General features: G+C 42.7%; 1 long non-coding RNA gene across 1 annotated transcript; it reads right to left on the bottom strand.

Annotated features, from left to right (window-relative positions):
* Positions 1-2150: 2150 nt before the first annotated feature.
* On the bottom strand, positions 2151-10250 carry LOC127411436 (uncharacterized). The gene is made up of 6 exons (XR_007892280.1): positions 9981-10250; positions 4233-4441; positions 3023-4052; positions 2852-2921; positions 2430-2601; positions 2151-2282 (listed from the first exon to the last, which is right to left on the bottom strand). It is a non-coding gene; the product is annotated as an uncharacterized LOC127411436 (long non-coding RNA).
* Between the last annotated feature and the right edge of the window lie 4003 nt (positions 10251-14253).

The following is a 14253-nucleotide window of genomic DNA, read 5'->3' as shown; positions in this document are numbered from 1 at the left end:
GGTCTGTGGATGATGCAGTCAACTTGGGATTGCATCATACCCTGCAACATCTGGACAGACCAGGGACATATGCAAGGATCCTTTTTGTGGACTTCAGTTCGGCTTTCAACACCATCATCCCAGCTATTCTCCGGACTAAATTACACCAACTCTCTGTTCCCACGTCTATCTATCAGTGGATTACCAGCTTTCTAACGGACAGGCAGCAGCTTGTGAGACAGGGGAAATTCACTTCCAGCATCTGTACAATCAGCACTGGTGCCCCCCAGGGATGTGTGCTCTCCCCACTACTCTTCTCCCTCTACACCAACGACTGCATCGCCAAGGACTCCTCTGTCAAGCTCCTGAAGTTTGCAGACGACACCACTGTCATTGACTTCATCCGAGATGACGATGAGTCTGCATACAGAAGGGAGGTTAAACAGCTGGCTGTCTGGTGCAGTCAAAACAACCTTGAGCTGAACACGCTCAAAACGGTGGTGATGATTGTGGACTTTAGGAGGAACACCCCAACACTGTTCCCCCTCACCATTCTAAACAGCACTGTGGCAGCAGTGGAGTCATTCAGGTTCCTGGGCACTACCATCTCACAGGACCTGAAGCGGGAGACCCACATTGATTCCATTGCGAAAAAGATCCAGCAGAGGTTGTACTTCCTTTGCCAGTTGATGAAGTTCAACCTGCCACAGGCACTGCTGATACAGTTCTACTCAGCAGTCATTGAGTCTGTCCTCTGCACTTCAATATCTGTCTGGTTTGGTTCAGGTATGAAATCAGATATCAGAAGACTACAAAGGACAGTTTGGACTGCTGAGAGGATTATTTGTTGCCCCCTGCCCTCCCTTCAAGAACTGTACAATTCCAGAGTGAGGAAAAAGGATGGAAAAATCACCCTGGACCCCACTCACCCAGCCCACTACCTTTTTGAACTGTTGCCTTCTAGCCGATGCTTCAGAGCTCTGAGCACCAGAACTGTCAGGCACAGGAACAGTTTTTTCCCTCAGGCTATCCTTCTCATGAACAGTTAAAACTGCCCCATTGAGCAATAATTAATGTGCAATACACAGCTTAGTTTTTTATATTTATCCAACATGTATGTATGTGTGTATGTATATGTATGTATATATATATGTGTATATGTGTATATATGTGTATATGTATGTATGTATATGTGTGTGTGTGTGTGTGTGTGTGCTTTTTTTTTATGTGTGTGTATATATATACACTACCGGTCAAAAGTTTTGAAAGACTTTTTTTTTTTTTCTTTTTTTTTTTTTTTTCACATTTTAGAATAATAGTAAAGTCATTAAAACTATGGAATAACATAAATGGAACTATGGGAATTATGTTGTGACTAAACAAAATCCAAAATAAATCAAAACTGTGTTATATTTTAGCATCTTCAAAGTAGTCACCCTTTGCCTAGAATTTTCAGAAATGTACTCTTGACATCTTCTCAACCAACTTCTTGAGGTATCACCCTGGGATGCTTTTTAAACAGTATTGAAGGAGTTCCCATCTATATGCTGGGCACTTATTGGCTGCTTTTCTTTATTATTTGGTCCAAGTCATCAATTTAAAAACTTTTTATAAAACTTTATAATGAAATAAATATGGTGGCACAATTATATTTTTGTCTACAAAACTAATTTCAAACAATTAAGCATACGCCTTCAGATCAAAAGATTTTTAAGATCATGAGAAACATTTTGGTCAAGCGTTTCAAAACTTTTGACCAGTAGTGTATATATATATATATATATATATATATATATATATATATATATATATATATATATATATACACTACTTTTTTTTGCAAGGACAGAAAGTATAGTGAATGAGTGTGTCTGTTTGCAAGTATTTGAGAAATATTGCAGAAATTAGAGTATGTGTAAGAGAGAGAGAGAGAGAGAGAGAGAGAGAGAGAGAGAGAGAGAGAGAGAGAGAGAGCATTCTCTAAAACACTTTACACATGGAATCAACTGGTCTTTTCAATAAGCAGACAAGTGTATTAGAGAGTTTTTACATGTTTAAAAATGACAGGTGGTACCATAACTTTATTCTACTCCAACCGGAAGCAAATGCACAAATGTGAGTGTTGGTGCATGTTACTTGCCTAGATAAAATCCCACTCAAAATCCATGAGATTTTTTAATAGAGAGGCGACCTTCGGATTGACTGTTGCAGACTTTTTTCTAACGAGCTTGCCTGTCTTCTTAGACACTACTTTGCCTCAGCTGGTCTTCGAACCTCTTTCAGGGTTTATTCCAATGAAGTGTCTAAGGACAGTTTAAAATAATTAAAAGTATGAAAATTTACCATAGTATGCAATAATTCATGGCAGCAAAATTCTGATTTATAAATTTAGATAATGAATAGCGAAAGACGTAAAGGAAAAAAGTAAGGAAAACTCTCAATGGTCACACCTTTGAATGAATTCTAAGGTGCAGTAAGACTCCTGGTATTGAAGGTTGAAGACATAATACATGGCAAATGCTGTCGCAACGCCAGGCAAAAACGTAGAATGGACTCCTTCACAAATAACAGTGCTCTCTAGGCTTACCATCCATCATGCAGCACTGGTCTCCTCTGACATACCTAGAATTAAAAAATAAAATTTAAAATAAATGTGTTTTTACATAATGCTTTCAAAATAAATGTTTCGTTCTTGGTTAATGTTCAGTGATGTAGCTAACTAATGTTAACAAATGGAACCTTATTGTGAAGAGTTACCATTGTCTTTGAGAAGGCATATTTTCATTATAAACCATAGCAATATCAGTTTTATGATAACTTCCAAATTACTCAATGTTGCTACTCCTCCTTAGCCAAATTATGAGACACTTACCCAACAAAATCAGTTGAGGGCTGGCAGGTAGATTGAGAGTCCTTTCAAAATCAGCTGGAGATGCAGCAACCTGAGAAGTACACAAGAACATTAAATTAGGAATGCACAATACACCATTTTATAACAGCATCTGAGGTGAAAAGAAACAACAGCAATTAACAAAATACTCACATCTGCATGCAACATCAGTACATTTTCATTTTCCTAAAAATGTGCCATTAGAAGCTTGATAATAAGGTGAATCATCTCCATGTTGCCAACCTGGCACAGGACATCCTTCTTGTCATTTGATTTGCTTTTAAAAAACTCAATGATGGCTCTTCCGCATTCTTTCATGGACATCTCCAAAGCATGCAGTACATCAATTTCAGTGAGCAAGTAAAAATTGGCACAGATAGACTTCTGGTGGAACAGGTAAGGCCACTTTCTCCTAATATCTTCAACTGAAGGTGCTGGAGTGGAATTTAAATGCTGACGAAGAAGACAGAATGTAGTCTCCATGTGATTCTTTACTTCTGCTCTCTCTACCCGCCAATTCCCTCATGGCTATAAATGTCCTGTAGTTGCTGACGTTTGGCCTCTATCCTCTCCTCTGTCTCTTCTTGTGGAAGCTGTGGCTAAAATCTGACACATCCATAGGTGTCAGTTGGTCCTCTCTTGCATCCAGAGTTCGGCCTTGATCTATGACAGACAAAACTGCTCTCGCAGTTCAGATTTTCAACTCACGTCTTCACTTGTAGTAGGTGTGATGTATAACCTCCTCCAATTAACAAACTATTTGGAAATTTGTCTCTGAAGCTGTCAGGGTACTCCCTAACAATCTTTTGACAGATTGTAAGACATTGAGGACGTGTTGGGCAAATCTCAAACTTACGGATCTCATCAACCAGAACTCTCACCATATGGCACCTTTCAGCAGGTTTGGGTCTTTCTCCTGTAGAGATTGCCAGATTTCAAGAGGCATTTGCTCCCAAGGGACTTGAAGTCTCTGGCCATGTCTTGGAGATGATGTTAGCTTGTGTAGAGTTCAAACTTGGCCTGGCTGCCTCAGAATGGGACGTATTGCAAGACAGGCCAGGATGTGCTGGACTTGAGAGAGAGGATGAAGAGGAACACTCAGGTGTGCTTGACATTTTAGGTGGATTATAAAGTGTAGACAGGCTTGAAACTGCTTCCAAGTTCAGAGTAACCACCTCAGTTTCTGAAACGAAAGTGCTCATGTTTATTATACTATAAATCACTCTTGTCATTAAACATGCTATCAGAATCATGTGGAAAGCATACTTAAAGCATATTACGTAACAAAAATGTCTTACTATAATACATCCAATAAAAATACATCACTTTTTTACATAACTTTACAATGTCTTTGCATCATTACCTAATTTAAACATTTGAAGCAGCTTTCTGAGTTGAATAACTGGTGAAATATCATTAAGGTCTTCTTGCTGGACATATTTTAAGTCTTCTTTGCTTTCTAGTCCAGAGCTCTGAAGTTTAGAAATGATCTGTTGCAGAATGTCTCAGGATAGATTGGGCAATGCCTGCAGAATTATGCCCTCTACCTCTTCAAACCAGGTAGACATTGTTCTACAAAAAGAGGAAAGAGTGATGAAGAATTAGTACAGGAATGCCACACATGCTGTACTCTGGCAATGGGTAGTAATCCAACAGATTCTCATGTTTTACACATGGTGTACGGCATAATACCATAAACACCCATGTTAGGAAGCCGCACAGCCTGATATTCCTGAGTGAATGAGAACTAATTTGATCTTTCCAACCCTTCATCTGTCACTGATCAATACAAACATGTTTTTTTTTTTTTGTTTGTTTTTTTGTATGTTGTGCCTCTGACTGTTACATCATTGGTTATATTGGTGTTCACAGGTTCAAAGTTCAGATTTGAAACTGACTTGGTGATCTCTTTATTGTATTCTCTGAATTAAACCCTGTGCTTTTCTCCACTACAATGTCTTGAGGGAAGAATTTGCCTGCATACAGATATGCCAGAAGTATCTGATTCTCAGCAAGTGTTTGACATAAATTTTTAAGGTAATGAGATTTTTGAGCACACTGTTTCAAATATATGTGTTTGCTCTCAAATCTTAGTGTCCACAGATGAGATTAGAGGGCCAAAGTGAAAAATCAGGTCAGGATAGTGACTCAAGTAATGGTGCTTTTGTTTTAGTGGGTGCCTGGAGAAGGTTTTCCATTGAGAATCCAAATACTCATCAATTAAAACCGGCTATCTGGCCAGTGGAAACAGCTGGTGCACAGACAAGTTCTACTATTTGACGTAGCTGCAAAACTAGCTGCCACGCCTTATTTTTAGATGGATTATTAATTTTGTCTCCAATAAAAATTGGCAACATCCTAAGTAAACACCAGTTTTGCACTGCATGGCCAGAAAGTTTGTCAGCCCCTGGAGCAACATCACTGGGTTTGTTGTTGGCATCACAACCCAAGCATGACAACTGATTTATTCATCGATTTAATTCCTGGTAACTAAACTGCTTCTCCACTGTGACAAGATGATTAATGTATAAGGCTAAATCATATGATGCAACACCTTCAAAAAATATGGCCAAGACAAGGTGGTAGCCCAGGCTGACATACGTGAAAGTAGTTGAGTCCATTGAACACAGAGTCAAATTTGACACACCGCAGATGGAACTTGATGTAGCATCACTTCTCTGAGCTTCAATGTGATCAATATATGACTGTACTGTGCGTTTACTAGGATAAGCAATCTATCTACAGGAGTCTCCAGTTGCGTGTAAGTGTGTTTATTTCATTGTTTTACTTTGTTGAAGAGTGGTATTCATTGCTAGACTTGTGCTGTTTGTTTACTGTCTTGAACCCGCGTCGCTTATACAAAGGTTGGTGTGTGTGTGTGTGCTATATTGTTTTTGACTTGTCCCAGGTTACTCACTGCTAGATTTAGCGTTGATTGGCCAGTGTGTGTGTGTAAAACTATCATGTTTTTTAGTGTTTATAAACAGTGCTTCACTTGTTTTAGGGTATTATTTATTGCTAAAGTGCAGCATAATTTATTTGCGGTGCACGGAAGTCGCACTTGTCACCTCGCGCGACCCTTAGTTTCGGCTGACCACGTGACTAGCTTTGTTGTGCTAAGTAGCATTAAGGCGTGTCCAGCGCCTGGTAAGATATTTAAACCGTTGGATCCATAGTCATCCAGGATAAGCAATCTATCTACAGGAGTCTGCAGTTGCGTGTAAGTGTGTTTATTTCATTGTTTTACTTTGTTGAAGAGTGGTATTCATTGCTAGACTTGTGCTGTTTGTTTACTGTCTTGAACCCGCGTCGCTTATACAAAGGTTGATGTGTGTGTGTGTGTGTGTGCTATATTGTTTTTGACTTGTCCCAGGTTACTCACTGCTAGATTTAGTGTTGATTGGCCAGTGTGTGTGTGTAAAACTATCGTGGTTTTTAGTATTTATAAACAGTGCTTCACTTGTTTTAGGGTATTATTTATTGCTAAAGTGCAGCATAATTTATTTGCGGTGCACGGAAGTCGTACTTGTCACCTCACGCGACCCTTAGTTTCGGCTGACCACGTGACTAGCTTTGTTGTGCTAAGTAGCATTAAGGCGTGTCCTGCCTTTTTCATTGAACGGCTCATTATCATCGCGTATATATTTGACTCGAATGCTGACGCGGCAGCGGAAGTGGTAGCCCTCGTGTAAAGCCCTCCTCGTGTGAAGACCTACTTGTGTAAAGACCAGCGAGTCTACCTGTGCGAGTCCACCGAGCAAGGACACCGACAAGGCGCCACTCACCATAGCACTTAAGTAACTTGTTATTGAATCTCTTTTCCTTCTATATACTAACACGTCTACTTCACGAATAACACATGCCTTCAAGCACATCACTGTTATCTGTTAAAGACCGTTTACACGATATCGATGCAAGACCAAATGCAACCCTCACAACCTACAGCCACTTTGCACTTCAGCACCTGCTCCGCTCTCTTTCTCAGTGGGACTCTGGAACTGCCAGTCAGCTGTGAACAAAGCTGACTTCATTCCAGCCTTTGCCACGCAGTCCACCCTCAGCATCCTGGCACTGACAGAAACATGGATACATCCAGAGGATACAGCAACACCTGCTGCTCTCTCCAACAACTTCTCCTTCTCTCACACCCCTCGACACACCGGTAGGGGTGGGGGAACAGGTTTGCTCATTCATAACAACTGGACTTTTTCACCACACTCTTCACTATGTAACAATACTAGTTTTGAATTCCATGCTATTACTACATTGCAACCCACAAAAATACATGTTGTTGTCATCTATCGCCCTCCAGGTCAGCTGACAAACTTTCTTGAGGAGTTGGATGTCCTGCTGTCCTCCTTGCCGGAGGATGGTAGGCCACTTGTGGTTCTTGGTGATTTCAACATACACCAAGAAAAGCCCCAGGCCACTGAATTGAATACTCTCCTGGCCTCATTTGACTTGGAAAAACTACACACCATAGCAACTCACAGATCGGGCAACCAGCTGGACCTCATCTTTACACGTAACTGTACCAACTTAAATATTCTTGTTACTCCTTTACATGTCTCTGATCACTACTTTGTTCAATTCAACATGACACTCCCATCTACATTAAAACAGACTCCACCATTGGTTTCCTTTCACCGTAACCTCCGTTCCCTCTCACCCTCTCACCTTTCCACTGCTGTCTCTACATCTCTTCCTACACAAAATATATTTACCACGCTTAATGTAAACACTGCCACAGACACACTAAGCTCTACTTTAACAACCTGTCTAGACAACATCTGTCCTATCTCCACTAGGCCAGCACATGCCACACCACCCAGCCCCTGGCTGTCTGACGTCCTTCGTGAACATCGGACTGACCTCAGGGCAGCTGAGAGGAGATGTCGGAAATCTAAAGATCCAGCAGATCTAGGTAAATATCAGTCCCTGCTTGCAACTTTTTCAAATAATGTCAAATCTGCAAAAACCTCCTATTACCAGAACAAGATCAACAGCACCACAGACACTCGCAGCTTGTTTAGAGCATTCAACACACTTCTCTGCCCTCCCCCTCCACCGCCTGACACATCACTGACAATAGATGTCTTCGCCACATTTTTTACTAATAAGGTTGCAGCCATCAGCAATACATTCTTAGCACCACACCTTGTCAAACACCTGTCTCCTGTATGCAACTCTTCTGTCTCCATGTTCTCTCCTCTGACTGACACTGAGGTCTCTAAACTCCTCCTCTCCAACCACCACACCACCTGTTCCCTTGACCCCATTCCTTCCCACCTTCTCCAGGCCATTTCTCCGTCCATCCTACCTGCACTCACACACATAATTAACACATCTCTACTTACAGGCACTTTTCCCACTACATTTAAGCAGGCTCGAGTAACCCCGCTGCTGAAGAAACCCGCACTTAATCCCACACAAATAGAACACTACAGACCAGTCTCTCTCATACCATTCATGGCAAAAACACTTGAAAGGGCAGTTTTCAATCAAATCTCTGCCTATCTCTCACAGAACAAGCTGCTGGATGACAATCAGTCAGACTTTAAAAGTGGACACTCCACCGAGACCGCCCTGCTGTCTGTCACCGAGTCGCCGAGATGGGCGAAAGCTGAATCCAGATCATCAGTCCTGATTCTGCTGGACCTTTCTGCAGCCTTTGACACAGTCAACCATCAGATATTACTCTCTACCCTTTCCTCGCTGGGCATCACAGGAACTGTGCTTGACTGGTTTAATTCCTATCTCTCAGGTAGGTCCTTCAAGGTAGCCTGGAGAGGTGAGGTATCCAAGCCACATCAGCTACTTACTGGGGTACCTCAGGGATCAGTGCTTGGGCCACTCTCTTCTCTATATACACAACATCACTGGGACCCATCATTCAAGCACATGGTTTCTCTTACCACTGTTACGCTGATGACACGCAACTCTACTTGTCTTTCCAACCCAACGACACCACAGTGACTTTTGGCCTGGATGAAGGAGCACCACCTGCAACTCAACCCAGCCAAGACTGAACTCCTTGTCTTTCCAGCCAACCCTGATGTTGAACACAACATCACCGTGCAGCTGGGTGCAACTACAGTAACGCCTTCCAAATCGGTCAGAAATCTAGGGGTAACCATCGAAACAAACTAAATTTCACAGACCACATCTCAAAGACCGCAAGATCATGTAGAATTACACTCTACAATATCAGGAAAATAAGACCCTTCCTCTCTGAACATGCCACACAACTGCTTGTCCAGTCACTTGTCATAACTAGACTGGACTACTGTAATGCTCTCATTGCAGGCCTCCCTGCATGTGCAGCTAGACCCCTCCAAATGATCCAGAATGCAGCAGCACGTCTGGTCTTTAATGAACCAAAGAGAGCACATGTTACACCACTCCTTGTCTCTCTCCACTGGCTACCGGTTGATGCACGTATCAAATTCAAGGCTCTGATGCTGGCATACAGAACAGTTACTGGGTCCGCTCCAGCATACCTAAAATCATTTATACAGAGCTATGCGCCCACTAGAAATCTGCGGTCGGCTAAGGAACGTCGCCTTGTTGTACCAACACAAAGAGACACCAAAACGCTTTCCCGGACATTCAGCTTCATCATACCACGTTGGTGGAACGACCTTCCCAACTCCATCCATGAAGCTGACTCACTCTCTGTCTTCAAAAAAACGACTAAAAACACATCTTTTCCATGAACACTTAACCAGTCATTAAAAAAATAAATAAATAAATAATAATAATTTCTGTTGCACTTTATTCTGTTTTGAATATTATTATGATGCTAGTGATACTTTGTAATACAGCACTTTTCATACCACTGTCTCCTAAGATGATTCGCTTATGTTTTCCTCTCTTGTAAGTCGCTTTGCCAAATGAATAAATGTAAAATGTAAATGTAAATGTTTACTCCCTTTGGACAGAAGATCTTTTTGAAACGTCCCCCTGTCTATATTGCAATATCTGCAAAAATTCAAACTCTTTTAAAATTCTCCACAAACCCACCAATACAATGTGAGCCCAGATTATCCTCACAAATTGCAGATAATGTTCCCCAGATCACCTGTCCATCAGGCAGAGTTATGTCATTTACCTCGGTATCTTTGAGATCTTTGATGAGAGGGCTGAAAACTTTCTCCAAAGAACTTGAAGTCCTGCTCCCTGCAAAACAAAACAAGCTGCATCTGATCAATGCTTGATCTATGATGTGGAGGAATGTCTGCAAGAGTGGCATAAACACATAGTGTTTTTGTTCAAGTTGGCTACTGAGAGCACTTTTATGTTAAAGTTTTTGTGTAGAAGAAAGAGTAAATAAATACTCACCCCAACTGTTTGGTGTCTTCTGACTCCTCCATTGCCCATGAACTTAACATTATCACAGTTCCCTTTCGATTTCGGTCACTTACATCGCGTCACTGACGCTTATGGGAAAAACTCCTTTTCTCAGATTTCTGAACTTCTATTGGATCACGGCGATTCAGATGCAACTGAACTGAGCCAATGGTGTTCGCACCCACTCAGCCAATGACACTGAGCGCGCGGCGCTCAGCTCTCTGTATAAGCGGGTGGCATAATGCCATCAGTCAGAATTTATCTCCTTTACTCCTGGATTTGGCTCACCTTAGAATCACACTTACCTGCAGTGGACGGCACTTCCCTTCCTGAAGACGGCCACTCCCCTGCCGTGCTTCGGTGATCTAAAAGAGTAAAACATTTCCACACTTTCGCTGACTGGACCGTCTTTTTCAAGATGCCGTTATATAAGTGCAGATGTGGGAAACCTGTTCCCATGTCTGACAGCCACAAGAGCTGTGTGTTCTGTCTGGGCTGAGCCCACGCAGAAGCAGTGCTGGTTGAGGCTGAATGCCTGCACTATGAGGCAATGTGCCTGATAGCGCTGTTTAAGTGCAATGACCCGACCGCTCTCACTCCCCCATTGCCTCCCCCATCCCTCGAGGGCCTGGGGAATGACGATGCTCAAGGCGAGGACATGGAGCATACGTACTGTGAGGCTGTACCGCCGGCTCAGGTCCCGCATGCACCCACACCCCACACTCTTCTTCCCCATCCGTGGTTTCCAGAAATAGTGGAGCTCCTATATGCGCATCCTTGGGAAATCCCACTGATACGGGACCTTCTTTCTCTTCATGTAATTGGCTGAGCGGGTGCGAAACGCCATTGGCTCAATTCAGTTGCATCTCAATTGGCGTGATCCAATAGGAGTTCAGAAATCTGAGAAAATGAGTTTTTCCCATAAGCGTCAGCGACGCGATGTCTCATTCCCTACATCTCAGGGAACCGAGGTTACATACATAACCGGAGACAATTTCTTTCACACTCGCATACACAATATTTTTTTCAATTAACTTTGATAAATAAGCCGTTAGAAGTCATAAGTTAACAAGCTACCTTTGTTAAGCATGGTCAGTGTAGCCAACTGCATGCGGTTGGCGTGAATTTTACAAGTGCAATCAAAAAGACTGCTCACGTAAACCCAATATATTAAATACTTAAGCTAACATGCTTATTTTAGCTTTTCCATCAAAGTGAACTACTGCGTTCAAATGCAGGGATGGTGCTGCGTGTGCACAAACCTACAATAAAAAAAAAAAATATTTGCTGGGTTTTATGCCATGAATAAAAGACATAATTACTTTAACAGTCTCTCTTTCACACACACACCCACAACTAAATTGAAATGAATAGGTAGATAAGTCCTGAGTCAACGAGATATCTCTGTTAACGACAATAACGTGGTTGGCACCAATTTAACAAGTGCAATGAAAAAGACTGCTCAAGTCAGCCCACAATATTAAATACTTAAGCCAACACACTTATTTGAGCTTTTCCCTCAATGTAAACATCTACCTTTTAGACGAGGTTCAAGTTGTGGTGGAAAACATCTCGGTTACGTACGTAACCTCGGTTCCTTGAGATGAAGGGAACGAGACATTGCATTTATTAACACATATGGGGAGTGCCTTCTACACGACTTAGTTGAAACCTCTCTACAATAATCGTCTCAGGGAACCGAGGTTACGTATGTAACCGAGACGTTCCCTTATGACTCAGTACACTTAACATTGCGTTTATTAAAGCATAAGGGGAACAGAATCCCATCCACACTACACAACATAACCTGCCGGAAAGGAAGCATGATGCCGCATTCTCATGGGACGGCGACCGACATGAGTATGCCACAGTGAGTGACCCTTGTGTTGGGCCTGGAGGGGAGCACTCGGAATGAATATATGAACTATAGTCATATAGTATGAATTAACTCCTCCATGAACCCAGTCGGGAAGGGAGTTTATTTATAATGTAAGTGTTATAATGTTTATTCACATGTGATTGTGACTTATTGTAAATTACAATGGCCTAATGCAGGCTGTTGTGTAAAATATGGGGAGCTCATCCTAAAAGGGAGGAGCATAATTATATATATTTGGCCAATGAATAGCAAGCACTCTAAACAGAGACTTGTGAAGAGAGAGACGTTATGTCTAGGTTGTAAAACCTTGTGAATGTGTTATGAGAGGACCATTCTGCTGCAAAACATATGTCTTGCAAGGACACACCATTCATCCATGCCCATGAGGAGGCCATGTCTCTAGTTGAGTGTGCTTTAACACCAATTGGGCAAGTCTTGCGGCTCATAAGCCAGGGCAATTGCATCGACAATCCAGTGAGAAAGTCTTTGCTTGGAGATGGGCGTTCCCTTTGTGTGTCCCCATAGCATACAAAGAGCTGATCAGACAGTCTAAACTGGCATGTATGCTCAACGTATGCGTGTAGTGCCCACACAGGGCATAACAAATGCAATGATTGTTTCTCATCCGAATTAAATGGAGGAGGGAAGAAGGCCTGAAGGTGAACCACCTGCGCTCTGATGTGCGTGGTTAGGACCTTAGGCACATAGTTTTTTTGGGTTTGACAGTGGCTCTTGAAAGACTGGGGCCAAACTCCAGACATTAATTGTCGATCGATAGTGCATGCAGGTCACCGACCCATTTTACTGAGGCCAGAACCAGCAGTAGGGCAGTCTTAACGGTGAGCATGCGCTAATCAACAGAGACCAAATGCTGATGAGATGACACTCGCTCCATAGGAGGAGGCAACACGTCAGTCTCAACAGTGCCGGTGAATGAATTCCGCCTTGGCAGTTTATAGTTAGCTATTTCTGACTGAAAAGCCTTTAAGGCTAGAAATACAACCACTAGCTCTAGGCGGTTGATGTGCCATGCTTTCTTCGCTCCTGTCCAGGTGCCGAAAGTCAGGCGTCCATCTCACACCACCCCCTAACCTGTGTTGGAAGCATGCATAGTCACTACTTTCTACCTGAAAACTTTCCCCAGCGCGACACCTCTCTGGTAAAATGCAGGAGCTGTCCATGGTGCTAAAGCGGCTATACAGCGGCGGGATATAGTGATGCGCATGCGCCCTTGGTGCCAAGCATGTCGTGCCACACAGCACTTCAGTCAGCACTAAAGAGGTCTCATGTGTAAGAGACCTAATGAAATGATGGCGGATGCCATAAATCCCAATGCTTTTTGAAACAGCTTCAGTGGAAGTGTTCTCCCCAGTATGAACTGAGAAAGACACTGTAGAATGACCATAATGCGCTTGCTTGTGAGGTGCGCGCACCCACTTGTGGAGTCGAGGCGGACTCCCAAAAAGGAGATTTTTTTGGCTGGGGAGAGCGTACTCTTCACCCAGTTCACATTGAGGCACAAGCTGTTTAGATGCTGAAGCAGTTAGTTTCTGTGCTGGCATAACAGAGCCTCTGATTGCACCAGTAACAGCCAATCATCGAGGTAGTTCAAGATGCGCACACTGCAGAGGGGGCGAGAACCACATCGATGCACTTTGTGAATGTGCGAGGAGCCAGAGACAGTCAGAAGGGCAGCACTTTGAATTGATACAATGTTCCCTCAAACGTAAATCTCAAAAACATCCTGTGATGTTGTACAATTTGGATATGAAAGTACGCATCCTTCAGATCTATCGACACAAAACAATCGTGTGGGTGTACATGCGTTAAGATCCTTTTCTGAGTAATCATTTTGAAAGGGCGCTTTGTTAGTGCATGATTTATATGTCTCAGATCCAGGATCAGCCGAAGCCTGCTGTCATAAAGTGTCTCATAGCCTGTGACTGCTGCTGAGTCGCAACGTAACACTCAGCAAACGCATTCACAGAGCCACCAAAGAGGCCGGCTGGAGACACTGGAGCATCAAACAGAGTGGCTTTTTCCTTATCATTAATTTCTGTGAGGGTCAGCCATATATGTCAATCCAAACTGCCAGGTTGCCCATGGACTTGCCAATGGCCTGCACAGTGACTTTCGTGGCATGCAGAGCTAAGTC

Source organism: Myxocyprinus asiaticus, chromosome 20 (genome assembly GCF_019703515.2).
Source record: "Myxocyprinus asiaticus isolate MX2 ecotype Aquarium Trade chromosome 20, UBuf_Myxa_2, whole genome shotgun sequence".
NCBI lineage: Eukaryota > Metazoa > Chordata > Actinopteri > Cypriniformes > Catostomidae > Myxocyprinus > Myxocyprinus asiaticus.
Note: the sequence above shows the minus strand (reverse complement) of the source record. Positions and strands in the feature narration are given on the sequence as shown.